Source organism: Impatiens glandulifera, chromosome 1 (assembly GCF_907164915.1).
Source record: "Impatiens glandulifera chromosome 1, dImpGla2.1, whole genome shotgun sequence".
Classification (NCBI taxonomy): domain Eukaryota; kingdom Viridiplantae; phylum Streptophyta; class Magnoliopsida; order Ericales; family Balsaminaceae; genus Impatiens; species Impatiens glandulifera.
Genome location: NC_061862.1, coordinates 65,730,137 through 65,746,205, shown reverse-complemented (window position 1 = coordinate 65,746,205; position 16,069 = coordinate 65,730,137). Strand labels below are relative to the sequence as shown.

General features: G+C 29.7%; 1 pseudogene; it reads right to left on the bottom strand.

Annotated features, from left to right (window-relative positions):
• Positions 1–3,148: 3,148 nt before the first annotated feature.
• LOC124930567 lies at positions 3,149–15,841 on the bottom strand (annotated as a pseudogene).
• Positions 15,842–16,069: the final 228 nt, after the last annotated feature.

The window sequence follows — 16,069 nt, the reverse complement described above, 5'->3', positions numbered from 1 at the left end:
ACAACAACAATCTACCATTCAAACTTGGTAATTGGTGACATATATTCCCATTGTTTGCTTTACAATCACTGATTGGTATGTATTACGTGGAGACTGAATTTTTATCAATCAATACACTTGACTAAATTTTATTGGCTAATAGTTATTATGCATTCTGGTTGTGGTTAGGAAAGTGGATAATATAGAAGCACAGACACCCAATATTAAGGACAGATGAATCTCACAGTGTGTATATGATTCAATCATTTGGATTGAGCCTAGCTGATACTGTGATACAAGATCCTGAAAATTAGACAACAAGATCAATTAATTCTCTTTCACATAATCATCAGATATTATTATTATTATTATATAGGACTCCTTAGATACATTTGTTGCCATGGAAATCATTGTAGTTTATGCTTCCTCCGTATCCACATACTCCATAAACCTTTTTGCTACAAGATCATGCCAACGAAATTCCTTAGGGGATTCCTTTCAGAAGAAGAACGTGACTATATATGGTGAGGAAGTTAAAATTAATATTAATATGATGAATTTATTGGGGAAGAATGCCAATTTTACCCACCAAGTTGTAAGAATGTGTCAAATTTTACTTATTAAGTATCAAAATTCCATTTATATGTATGAACTTGTCAAAAAGTGTCAAATATATTTAAAATAACATAAATGTTAAACGGTGTTAAAATTTTTGCCATGTAATATCCACATATTTTTTATTTTTTTAAATTGACATTACTTTAATTATTTTTTATTCAAACAAAACATTAAAATCTTTTCTTATTTATTTTCTCTTTCTTTACCCTCACAATTTACCATTTTCTTTAAATATTTCTCTCTTCATTTCTTCAACTATGAGTAATTTTATTATTAATAATAATATTTAATTGATTAATTATAAAAATTGTTCTAAAAATTAACTAGTTATTAAGACTCGCCACAGCACTGACAATTTAGGATTTGGCCAACAAAAACTTCACCACAACATTGACAATTTAGGATTCGATCAATGAATGTTTCAACCAATGATGATGATAGTGTAAGATTTAACCGAGAAAGACTTGGATTTGGGGGTTACGTATGGGAGCTGATAAAGTTTAACAGGGTGAGTATTATGAAAACTAAAATTAAAACAAGTCGGTTAAGGGAGATTTTACCTTGATTCAACATTGTCCGCTAATGGCGACAATGATTTAGGGTTCGACTAATGAAGATTTTGGCCACAACGTCTGTGATTTAGGAATCGGCCAACAAAAACTTTCACCAACGATGATGACTATTTAAAGTTCAGTTAGGGAGCATTTGGAGGTTAGAAGAAGGTAAAAATCCAAAAGAACTTGAGTTAATCAAAGAGAGAAAAATTAAAAAAAAATGGAGAGTTGTGGAGGGATGAGAGAGAAAGTAAAAATAAATTTTTTTAAATGGAAAAATAATGTCAATTTAAAAAAATAAAAAATATATTACATGACAAAAATTTTAACACCGTTTAACATTTCTGTTATTTTAAATATATTTGACATTTTTTAACAAGTTCATACATATAAATAGAATTTTGATACTTAATAAGTAAATTTGACACCTTCTTACAACTTGGTGTGTAAAATTGACAATCTTCCCAATTGAATTGTATGTACTCATTGTTGTAAAGCTAAGATATCCTTCTTTTTTAACAGCTTCAGATTCTCCACTATAAACAATGGTCTACTGCAGCGGCCAAAATCTGTATAAAGCCAGAATTCTTTACCACAAATATCACGAATGACTCCAACTTCAGTATTCACGTCCACCTACCTAGTCAACCGACAAACAAATGGTTATGATTTTGACCAAAATCTTATCAATTCAATTCATACATAGTAGAAGAACGTACATGTCTTCTCGGCTTCCTCAATGTCTTAACTAATAATACCGGGTTACGATGAATGCCAACTGAACATACACTATGATTCATGCTTGTTAAATTATAACTCACATTGTAAAGGGGAAAGGGAAAGAAAATGATATTTAAAATAGGGAGTGGAAACGAGGGAGACCTTCTTTATATAGGATCTCACGTTTAAATTCCTAAATAGCTGCATGCATCATTAAAACGAATGGTCAATAACATGAATAAAGGACCAGCAAGGACTAGCCTCTTGTTAGCGTAGTGATTCCTGTCATATCTTCTTGTTTTCTACCAATGACACAAATTAAAAGTCGATGGATAATATACCTGCAGGTCAATTAAGAATTATTCGAAGCAATGCAATATTTTTTAGATGATATGATTTTTGAGTTAAGAAATATATCACTACAAAAAAAACATGTATTTGCGACGGAATTTATCGATGAAATTTCTGACGAATATATAATTTGTGACGTTATTTTCATTTATATAATTTTTTGCAAATATGAGTGTCGCTAACACTCCTACGATTAAATATTTAGTCGGAAAATATTGGTGACGGATTTTACGACGATATATTAGTGACAAAATATTCGACGATATGTGTGACAAAAATTTTGACGAATTTTCCCACGGTATAATTAATTATTCTTTTCAACCTTCATTCCTACCCTTCATCCCAAGTTATTTATGGGTATATCCGTTGAAAATTTTATATTTTTAATATTTTATAATTTATATTATTACCTAAATTTTATATTATATTTAAAAAAATATATTAAAACTAAATAATACAATTAATCATCCATTATCACAAAATAATATTATCAATCATCTATTATCACAAAATATATTCAAATTAAACTTTAAACATAAGTCATTAAAACTAAAATATATATCAAATGATATTCTTGAAATTACGACTAATAGTCCTAACAAAATCCATAAATACAATCAACTTACACAATCCATAAATGCAACCCATTGATTCTTTAAACACCAAGTATATATCAACGGGATTCAATAAAGCTTCGATCTTCAAACATATATCAACAGAATTCAACAAAGTTTCATCTTCAAACATATATCAACGGAATTCAACAAAGCTTCATCTTCAAACATATATCAACTACGAGTGAACAAAAGCTCGAAACTGTAATCAATCTAAATCAAATTTAAAATTAATTATAAAGATGTTTTTATTACCTTCAAAATAGAAACAATAAATAACATAGTAAATTTGAAATTCATACATTATCGTTGTCACTTCTTCCGACTTTTAAATGTTGTCATTATTTCGTTCATTTGGGCCTGCATAATTTCTTGTCCTTTTAGAAGAGCAGCAATTACAGCATCCGATTGAATCTTTTCTTCCTTTGTTTTCCTTCTTTCCTCAATCAATTCTTCATCTTTTAGAAGTACTGATCCTACTGTTAAGATCTTTGTACTCTGAAAATGGAAAGTGAAAGTGATAGATTGATACAAGCATGAAGACAGAGAATCACAACAAAACCAATGACTAGTATTATTTCCATTGCAGGATAAACAGAGAGACTTTCAGAAATCAATCAAGCAAGAAATCACAGAAGAATCAATCCCAATTCAGATCTAATCAAAACAGGAACATTATTATTATTATTATTATAATGATCATCATATCACTAATTGAAGAAGAAGAATCAAGTAGATGAAATAGGTGTAGAAGTAGAAGAAGAAGAAATAAACAGATTAATATAAAAAAGCAACCGGGAATTGAAAAAGAGAAAAAGAAAGGCAGTTACTACCCAATCTCTTTAGAACATCCATTATTCAAACCAGTTAGAACATTCAAAGTGAATTATGACAAAGACCAGACGTTACAGAAACAAAAATTAACAAATTTAAAAAGAGTGATTACATGTATTATGATATGAGTAGGGATTTTGGTTCCTTTCATGGCAGCATTATGTGTTCTTATTTCAATGATCTGATTACTTGAAGCACATATATTTTCCTATTTTCCCAATCTAATCTATGTTTTATCACTTTCTTCAATCAAATCAAGCATTCTTCTTCATACATATACATACTAAGTGACTGTATTAGTACAATGTAATTTAGCTATCCAAATGGATCCAATATAGTTTTATTTTAACAACTTCCTAGTTGTATAGACATGCTTTATGATGACCTTTTAGACTTCACATTGTTCTAGAATAATTTTGTACTTGATTATTAGGCTTGGATATTTGATTATTTGAATGGTTAGATTGTGGGGTCTCTTATATGGGTGCAGAAATTCTTGATCCAGAAACGTATTTGGATGAGATTTTGTTTGGATACTAAATTTAACTCATGATAGGTTTATTAATTACTCATATAGATCTAGATAAAAAGACACATTAACTATGTTATATGGTTTTGAATAACCTTTCTATCCTTACTTTATGTAAATCAGTAAATAAGAAAAGGGGTGTTAAGAATTAAGTTATATCAAAGATAATCATTTCTACACTTCTTAATTAATAGTAATAACAAGATGTTTGATTAATTCAACATGATCATAACAATTCCTACAAATTTATCAAAAAGAGAAATCTGATATGTTGCAAAGCCTACATGTACGTAGTTTCTTAGTGAAATCAAAAACAAAATAACAGAGGAATCTTACAGACGTTGTCGAATGATAGCCGAACGATCGATTCTAGGAAAAAGAGTCTGAAAGAAACAACGAAACCTACAGCAATCGTGAAACAGAGAACAATAACAGAGGAGATTATATTATTCGAAATAGAAGAAAGGAAGAGGAAGAAGAAGAAATATGTATTACCAGAGAGAACACCTGCAGCGTTCAATATCACCAACCTTTGGAAATTATGACAGTTTCCCTCATTCACATCCCTCATTCATCATAGAAAGATTTTCTCAAATGAAGCAACATATCCATATCCAAACAAAGTCTTAAGTTATACAGCAAGCAATACAATACCATCCATATTCAAACCCTAACAATACAGTGATTTTGGTTTATCTAAGAAGAAGATGGTGTAAACTGTATATTATGTGACAATATTGGTAGAGATGAAGTTAGATCGTTGATCTTAGATATGCCTTTTAGAGCCGTTGATTGAAGGTCAAGTCGAATGCTGATAAAATGAAAACCTAGATCTTCAAAGCCGACGAACAACGAAACTCTAAAACATGAAAATAGTAAGGAGTGATTGAAGCTTACCATTCGAATGTTGACTGTTGAATGCTGATTGAAAAAAATCTGATTCAATGTCGAATGCTGATTTAATGAAGAGAGGGGAAAATCATTGAAGAAGGAAAAAAAACGGTAAAGAAGGGGAAAATCAGTGAAGAAGGGAAAATCAGTGAAGAAGAGAGGGAAAAGTCAGTGAAGGAGAGGAAAGAACAGGCGCGAATGAAAGTTTAGACAAATATATTATGCACGTCATTTTCGACGCCCAATATTAAATATATTATTTATAATTAATTTTCTATATTATATATTATTTAGGTTTCCACATAATATTTGACGTACCAAATTATCTACGGAGTTTTCAACGCACCAAATTATCTATGTAATTTTCGACGACTAATATTAAATATATTAATTTATTTTATATTATTTATAAATTAATTTTGTATATTATATATTATTTAGGTTTCCACATAATATTCGACGTACCAAATTATCCACGGAGTTTTTGACGCACTAAATTATCTACGTGATTTTTGACGTACTAAATTATCCATGTAATTTTCGACGACTAATATTAAATATATTAATTTATTTTATATTATTTATAAATTAATTTTCGATACTATATATTATTTATGTTTCCACATCATTTTCGACGGCCAATATTAAATATATTTATCTTTTATTTTATATTATTTATAAATTCATTTTCTATATTATATAGCTAGTATTCACATGTTTAAAATAAATTGAAATAGGTTGATTTTAATATTAATCAGTTTAATATTTTGGGATTAAATTTTTAACATTGAAGTTATTTTAAGTTTATCAATTTTAAAAACACCAAGCAATCAAATCATCAAGCCACTATGAGATTGACCTTAGATTGAAAAATAACAGCTGGAACGAAGAACAATCAATCGGTTGAAACACTTACAATCGATCGGTTTTGGAGTTTGTAATGGAGAACGTATGATGTGACCAACACAAATATATTTATGATTCTGTTATACCCATATCTCCCAACTCAACAAAACATAAAGAAACCGGAGCCTTCATGTTTCATTATGTTGTTCTTTCTAAACCTAGCAAATATAAATGTTTGTCATTTACGATGAAATTTATGATAAAAATGAATGTAGAAAATAAAGTTAAATATAACGTCGAAACGACCGTCAAAAATCTAACGAATTTTGAACACTAATATTTTCTACGGAATTTTTGACAAACTAAATAAAACTCCGACACTAAACATTTTCGTCGGAAATATAATCCAAAATATAGTATAAATTAATTGACTGATTTTCCTACGGAAATTTACCTTTAAATTTAGGGACGATTATTGATCCTAGGTAAAATATCTTTATTTATTATGATAGAAGTTTTTTTCATTTATTAATATTTCCGACGATTTATGTTTTTCGTGGATTAAACCGTCGCGATCGCCGTCACATATTTTCGACGCTAACTTAACGTCGATAATTATTCGTCGCTAGTTAGGCGTTTTTTTGTAGTGTATAGGCAATGCATGAATATGAAGGATAAACAGTGACCACTGACCAGGGAAATGAAACATCAAACTTCTCTGAAACATTGATTCAAATATAATGAACATCCATCATCTCATACAAATTAGCAATTTAATCTCAAGAAAACGATAAAATAAGTTAACCTCCCTTACACTAACTACGCCACATGTTATCAGCAACAAGATGAACACGATAAATGACATCAAGGCAATAGAGTTGTTCTAGGTGACTATGTCCAACTTGAAGAAAGCAAGAATATTATAATTTAATAAAAAAAGAAAAACTAATCACATTAGAAGCAAATGTGTGAGTTTGTTGGGTCAAATTATTTTGACTAAGTGTTGAAATAATTTAACCATTAGAATTTTGATGATGAAATGACTTATGCGTTTTGATGCAGGTGTATCGAAATCATATTTCATAAGACTTAGCTCTAATGAGGCTCATTAGACCGATTTTGGCATTAGATACAAAGAATTAGACGTACATTCTAACTTAGTGGAGTTAGACGTACAGTCTAACTCAGTGGAGTTAGACGTGCAGTCTAATGAATGCAAAGAATTAGACGTGCAGTCTAACTCAATGGAGTTAGATGTGCAGTCTAATAGATCTCGGAATTAGACGTGCAGTTTAACTCAGCGGAGTTAGACGTGCAGTCTAATAGATTTCGGAATTAGACGTGCAGTCTAACTCAGGGAAGTTAGACGTGCAGTCTAATATATTTGGAATTAGACGTGCAGTCTAACTCAGCGGAGTTAGACGTGCAATCTATTGGAATGAGAAAATTAGACGTGTAGTCTAATATATACGGAATTAAACGTGCAGTCTAACTCAGTGGAGTTAGACGTGCAGTTTAATGGATTGTGAAAATTAGACGTAAGTCTAACTCCTTCAGACAAGTCTGAAGTAGAACCGGAATTAGACGTGCAGTCTAATGGTTATTGGATAATTAGACGTGTAGTCTAATTAGTGAAAGTTAGACGTGAGTCTAACTCTTTCAGACAAGTCTGAAGTAGAACCGGAATTAGACGTGCAGTCTAACTCAGCGGAGTTAGACGTGCAGTCTAATGGTTATTGGATAATTAGACGTGTAGTCTAATTAGTGAAGGTTAGACGTGAGTCTAACTCCTTCAGACAAGTATGAAGTAGAACTGGAATTAGACGTGCAGTCTAACTCAACGGAGTTAGACATGCAGTCTAATGGTTATTGGATAATTACACGTGTAATCTATTTAGTGAAGGTTAGACGTGAGTCTAACACCTTCAGACAAGTCTGAAGTAGAACCGGAATTAGACGCGCAGTCTAACTCAGTGGAGTTAGACATGCAGTCTAATGGTTTGTAACAATTAGACGTGAAGTCTAATTGGTGAAAGTTAGACGTGAGTCTAACTCCTTCAGATTAGTCTGAAGTGACTGTAATTAGACGTAAGTCTAATTCCATTAGACCAGGAGGTCTAATGGACTCTGTTATTAGACGGGGATGTTTAATTTCATTAGACTGGTTTTCACAATCCGTCTAACTGAATTATGTCTAATGCTCAGTTTAAGTAGTATGCTTGAAGCTAGCACCCGCCTACTCACGTGCTATAGTTGTACCCTACTCCTGCTCCACTTTCTAATGAAGATCAGTACAACAGCTATTTAAAATCAACCAACGAATGTCACGTAAGAGAATTTTCCTCATATTACTTATTTTGCAGGTACATCTCTGATGGAATATTCGGCGTACTACCAGTGGTGTACGGCCACGATTCTTGTGCTCAGAACCTACTGTGTACAATGGAGGATTTCCAATGGAAGAGTGTCACGTATCATTCTAAAGATTCGACCGTTAGTCCCCGCCTAGTATTTATCATATCTCAAGGACAACGGACAAGTGGGTTTTTCAGTTAATCACGAACTTCCAGATTTTAAAAAGAGTCAATCTACAATTTTGTTTGCTATTCCAAAGAGAGAAATCAAGTCTTTTACTGTGAAGCTGCTTTCTGATTGTACTGTGTGCGAATCAAGAGAGAGATAGAATCAAAAACACCTTTAACTAAGTAATATTTTTCATATTGTATATTGAACAGAGTGTGTTCTGTTCAATAGTGAGCTAAGTGTGTGTAAACTGTATTTGATTCGAATCATATCATAGTGAATCCTTCCGATGGTTGGAAGAAGGGGTAACGTAGGAGAGTTTCTTCGAACATGCATAAACAAACTGTTGTGTTCTTCATTTCTGTCATCTTTTCATCTTTCATCTTGAGCTTCAAACCCAAGTAAACAATTCCGCCTTGAATCTGTTTCAAGTGTTACAAGTGTTTGCGTAGAATATAAAGTGAATTAAATTCCTAACAGGATTTCTTTTAAACCGTTTTTCATAAGCCTTCATCTATAGTCAGACTCTCGTCTCTATCGATAAAACCGTTCCTATCAGAGTCTTCTCCACACGATATAGTGATTAGTGAACAATGCAGACGGTTACGAACAAAGAAATGTTTATTAATTTCATTCAGATTGCTCTAAGAGAATCATCAATATATGTTATAATTTCATTCAGATTGCTCTAAGAGAATCATCAATATATGTTACAGAGAAGCTAGAATCTCCGGGAGAATGAGAAATAATATACCTATGAAGACTGGAGAAGAGGATTGATTCATCATCTTCAAGACAAAACTCATCTTCAAGAATTATCGTTCGCACACACAGAGGCTAGTGAGGGAGATAGAAAATGCTCAGAGTGTGCTGGAAGAAGGGGAATGTTGTGATGGGGGCATACCTAATTAATTAATTAATTAATTAATTAAGCAGATTCAATTAGAGGAGAGAAACCTCGTTTAAATCTTCGGCGTCTATATATTGTAAATAAGAACCGGATTCTGTGAATTTTCTGAAACACGAAACATCTTAGAAATTAAGCACAAATTGACTAGCTAGGCTTGAATATGAAGTGGTATATATGTAAATTGACTTACCTCGAGGAAGTCGGATTGGCGACCGGAACCAGGATTGTGCTGGGACTCGAGTTTGATCTCGATGATGGTCGACGATTTCCTGCATCGTGTTTTGAATGAACTCGTCGAGTCTAACTGCTGCCTGGCTAAACCTTTCTCCTCGAAGTCTGTGCACACATCATCTTGTCATATCTCCTGATCTTCTTCATCATCATCGACGAACTGCATGATTAATGTGCATGGACGGATCAAACTCATTTGCTCCATACATCGAGCCCTCAAGATTTGATTTGATTTGTTTTTACCCGAGAATATTGGAGGTAATCGACATATGCTAATCAACTTAAACCTGGACGACGAGAAATAATCGAGTAAATAGCTAGAGCTGGCCGACCTGAAAGCGAGAACGAAGGAAGCATTGAGATCACGCGCAAGAGATTGTTAGCGGAAACTATGCTGTGAAGAACAAAGGGCTTTTACATAAATGAAATTTAGACAGTATAGATTCTTTTTTTTCATTTTGTAACATTTAATTTAGTTTAATTTAATTGAGTAACTAAAATATCTCTCTTCTTTCGTGACCTTTCACCACCCAATCATTACTTACAATTTTAAATAATGATGAAACATGCAAATAAAAAAACAAAAACAAAAATATAATTTTTTTTAATAATAAAATTTGAAGAAAACCAAAATAAATTAAGGCTATAAAATCTATATATATATAATGATGCTTAATTTTTAAAGTGTCCGGATTGTCGGATCGAGAGCTGTGATTAATTTGGATATATGTGAGAGTAAATTGATATTTGGGTCGGATTGTGGGTTGATCCGCTCATAAACTTAAAACGGTTAAAAATAAAATTAAAAATTTTATAGGTATGGTTCAAATTTGCAACCTATCAAAACAAGTATATAATCTTTTAACCAATTAGACTAATAACACTTTATATTTTAAATTCAACTCAAAATTTGATAAACGCGTGACATTTTAATAATATAAATTCAACTTTTTAACTAACTAATCTATATATATATATATATATAATGATGATTAATTTTTAAAGTGTCTGGATTGCTGGGTGGAGATCTGTAGTTAATTTGGATATATGTGAGAGTAAATGGATACTTTGGTCGGATTGTGGATTGACCTGCCCATAAACTTAAAACGGTTAAAAATAAAATTAAAAACGCTATAGGTATGGTTCGAACTTGCAACCTAACAAAAATATACAACATTTTAACCAACTAAGCTAATAACACTTTATATTTTAAATTCAACTCAAAATTTGATAAACGCGTGACATTTTAACAATATAAGTTCAACTTTTTAACTAACTAATCTATATATATAATGATGCTTAATTTTTAAATTGTCCGGTTTGTCGGGTCGAGAGCTGTGGTTAATTTGGATATATGTGAGAGTAAATGGATACTTGAGTCGGATTGTGGGTTGACCCGCCCATAAACTTAAAACGGTTAAAAATAAAATTAAAAATGCTATAGGTATGGTTCGAACTTGCAACCTAACAAAACAAGTACAACATTTTAACCAACTAAGCTAATAACACTTTATATTTTAAATTCAACTCAAATTTTGATAAACGCGTGACATTTTAACAATATAAGTTCAACTTTTTAACTAACTAATTTATATATATAATGATGTTTAATTTTTAAAGTGTCCGGTTTGTCGGGTCGAGAGCTGTGGTTAATTTGGATATATGTGAGAGTAAATGGATACTTGGGTCGGATTGTGGGTTGACCCGCCCATAAACTTAAAACGGTTAAAAATAAAATTAAAAATGCTATAGGTATGGTTCGAATTTTCAACATAACAAAACAAGTACAACCTTTTAACCAACTAGGCTAATAACACTTTAGATTTTAAATTCAATTCAAAATTTGATAAACGCGTAACATTTTAACAATATAAGTTCAACTTTTTAACTAGCTAATATATATATAATGATGCTTAATTTTTAAAGTGTCCGGATTGCCGGGTCGAGAGCTGTGGTTAATTTGGATATATGTGAGAGTAAATTGATACTTTGGTCGGATTGTAGGTTGACCCACTCATAAAAACTTTACCGGAATATTTTTCCACGGTTTTTTATATTATTACGGGATACATGCTAGTTAAGGTAATGATACAAATAAATAAAAAATACTTTAGAATTTATTTCTCATAAAAAATCTTGTTTATCTAATCTTAAATAAATTATTATTAAAACAGAATTTAATCACTATTTAATTAATTAGTTACTAGCAAGTTAAAATTTCTGCACAAACAATTAATATAATTAATTGAAATTTTTTTTTTTAATATTATAATAAAAATACAAAATTTCAAGTTCTATTTTTATTAAAACTTAGGAATAATATAAAATATTTGTTCTATTTTTTTTCCTCTCTCACAATAATTATATAGCAGCAAATATTTAAAATTTTAATACTAGTATATCAAAATGATTGCTATCTACATGTAAACAAATATTAATAAATAAATAAAAAATTATTTTTGCTAAGCTATCTTAATTTCTTTGACAATTCAAGGGGTTCTTTGTTTTAGTTTAAAGAGCAAATGTCACTTTTCATCTTATATTAACTCTAAACTATTATTTAAATATGTTTAATTGTAAACTTTAATATTATTTTAAAATTTTATATTATTTACATATCTTTTTGTATTTAGTCACATGTAATAAATGAATACCTAAATTATTGTTGTTAGCTTCTTTGATGTAATTTATTTTCTTTTCTATAATCTATTTGTTTTATCATCAATCATTTAATTAATTATATATTTTTTTTTGTAACTATTCAATAAAATGATTGGTATACTCTTCTCAACAAATTGATCTTAATAATAAAAAATTCATTTGAAATTTTAATTTAATTATTTTTAGTCGAAAGTTGTATTTTGGATAAAAAAAAATATCAATAAATTTTGTTTCATAATAAGTTATTGTGGGAAGAACATAAACAAAGAAATATATATATATATATATATATATATATATATATATATATATATATTATATAACTTGTATTAGAAAATTTAAAATATTTTTCTTTTTTAATTTTATAAAATTTAAATTCTAAATATAAAAAACATTATAAATTAATTAAATAAACTCTTTTTTTCATTAAACAATATTATTTTTTAATAAAAAAATATTAAAACATTTTAAAAACATAAAATAAGTATGAAGAACCAACCATGCATATTTGGAGAAAAAAAACAATATATATAATAAAAAAAATGATTAAAATATGTACCCAATATCTATGTCTTATATCACTTCTCAGGTTATCTAAAAAAACAATATATATAATAAAAAAATGATTAAAATGTGTACCCAATATCTTGAGTGTGTGCGGTAACCCAGTAATCAAGAACTATATTAATTAATTTCGTTCCTTTTATATATTAATTATAGCATATTTCAACATGATAATTATTAAACTTTCTATCAATTATATATAGGAAGATTAGTAATAACTCTCCCTTGTGAAATAAAATAGAGGGAGCAAACAAATAACAAATAATGGAAGCAGAGAATCTTAATTGATTTGTTTATGACATTTCTAAAACCATCTCCAACCCATAAACACATTCTTAAACCCAAAATGCAGCCGTAAACATTCTATCAAACAGTAATTCATCTCCAACCTAAAAACTCATTCTCAAACCCAAAAAAATATTCTTCTTACACTAACTTTTTAACTTTATTAATATTATTTATATTTATCAACTTTACATATTTAACTTCAACATTTTCTCTTTCATTTAATAAAATTAAAATAAAATTAATTATATATCAATAATTCATAAATAACAAAATAATTCTAATATATTTAAATAAACAAACATATTATATTAAAACAAACCTTGTTAACATGTTATAAGATAATTTATAAAATTAAAATTATAAAATATAAGTTAAAAATATAAAGTAAATTATAAAATATAAAATAAATTAGATTAAATTTCAAATATAATAAATTTAATGATTTAATTATATATGTAGAAAATAATTTAACTTTTTATCTTAAAAAAAAAAATATAAGTTAAAGGATTAATTTAAATGTAAAAAAATTAAAAATTAAAAAAAAAAAATATATATATATATATATATATATATATATATATATATATATATATATATATATATATATATATATATATAAACTAAGTGCCATTTTTTAAAATGGCCAAAATGCAGTATGAATATATATGCGTTTGGTTGGAGGAGAAATAGTAAAAAAAGGACACCCCAAATGCATTATGGGTGCCCGTTGGAGATGGTCTAATAAAATTGAAAATGCGCTCTTACCGGGCAGAAGCTGAGATTTAGGCAAGTATTGAGCATTCCTTATTCTCGAAATCTTGTCGGCCGATAACTCCTTCTTTCTGACGATTTCCGTTTTGTGAGGGTAGCTCCCTAGCGGATGTGAAGAAAGAAAGATTTTCCAAAATTATTTAGAGTTAGTTCTCAACGCGGTGGGTGTGGGTCTAGAGCTTCAGTTGTTTCATTAAGTGTGTGCTAACCCGTAACCAAAAACTATATCAATTAATTCTTAATTCTATATTTTTAAAAGGTTAATAACACTAATTTTTCTTAATTTTGACATCGATTAAGATTAAAATTTTTTTTTATTGAAAACTCCTTAATCATACTTTACAAATGTCAGAAAAAAAAACAAAACAAAAATCTTAAATGAATTATGAATGGAAGAAGTTTTAACAAATTAATACAATCACACAAGATAAATACAGCTCAAACTAAATATTTCTTAACAAAAACACCACAAAAACCAAATTTGCACTATATTTCAAGGTTTTAAAACAACACCAATAATAATCCTATCACAAAATACTATCAAAACTTAAATCCATACAAATTATGTTTGTTATCTTCAAATCTGAGCATTTTGACCCTGAAAAGTCCATCCCGAATGTGCGAAGCAATATCCCTAACTGCCCCAGGTCCATGTGGGATGAGAACAACTGAAGATTTAGAAGAAGCTCCGATCTCTTTCATTGTGTCGAAATATTTTGTCACAAGAACCATGTCCATCACATCTTTAGCAGTTGTACCAGGAACCTTCTCGGAGAATGCAACCACGCTGTCTCTAAGACCATAACAATGGCTTGCCTCTGCCTAGATATACCCAATAATCAAATCACGATACAGACAAAGCCTATACAAAATGAAATACAAACTTAACCTATAATTTGGACCATGATCAAAGAGATAATCTGATCATGATAAAGACAAAGTCTATACCAAATGAAATACAAACTTAACTTATATTTTGGACCATGATCGAAGAGAAAATCTGATCATAAAATAATTCAAAATAAAGTAACTAAAACCACACTATAATTATGATAATAATTCATACAAAATAATTTAACAGACGAAAAAAAAAAATTACTTCCAGTTTTAACTTTGGTAATTTTCCAATTAAATAGTAATTGTGATAAAATTCTGGTTTTCAAAATAGACTAAAAGAATATAAACAATGAAATCAATTATTAATAAACAAGCGTGAATATTCATTCACCTGCATTTGTATTTATCTCGTTCATTGCCCTCTTCACCTCTACATCTGGCTCAATATCCACAATTAGAGTTTGGAAAATTTCATACCCGTAACCAGACATAGCCTACAAAGATTGGAATGGAAAAGAAAAGCATGTTTTAGCCATAGAACTTTTATTTTCCTTGAAATAAGATGATGTTATTACCTTTGCAAGTTCTCTTTCTTTCAATAGATTCAGCTATCTGATTCTTCTGTTCAAATGCAGAATCCAATTTCATCTTTGGAACGCTAGCTCTAATAACTGAAATTCATACAGAAACAAGGAGGGTAACTAACTTTTAATAAGTATGTAATACTTGTACAAAAAGTTATGTAGCATCCTATTTGAGCCTTACCATCAAAAGCATAAGCCTGAATTTGTGCTTTAGTATTACTGAAATTGTAGAAAGCATTTGAAGCTTTGTCTGCCAAAGCACGATACTGAATAAATGCAACAACCGTCACAAAAACACTATCCTGAAACAAACACAATCGTAAAGTTTAATAACGAATTTCAAAAGATTATTATACAAAAACATAACAACATTACACCTTATGTCTCAATCTGCTGTAGACGAAGAGATAAAGTTCCAGCTAATTGGTAAGTAAACAGTGACATCCTGAATTAAGTATGTCATTAAATCTCCCAAATTGTTCCTCAACAGTAACAGTGGACTGATCCACCTGAACACAACAAAGTGCCTGCCCCATAACTCAATCCTAATTGTATTATGAAGGTTCCTATTCTCAACATAACAAAACGTATAAAGAATAATTGCACAAGTTCATGTATCAAATAGCAGTACACAACGAGTCAACGATCATCAACCATATTTCTACGATAAACCCTAAGGTAAAGTCAGTCAAAATCATAGATCTTGAGTGAGATTTAAGCACTTTGTCGAGCGGTCAGGCGCTAAAAGATCTGTAGAAGGCATT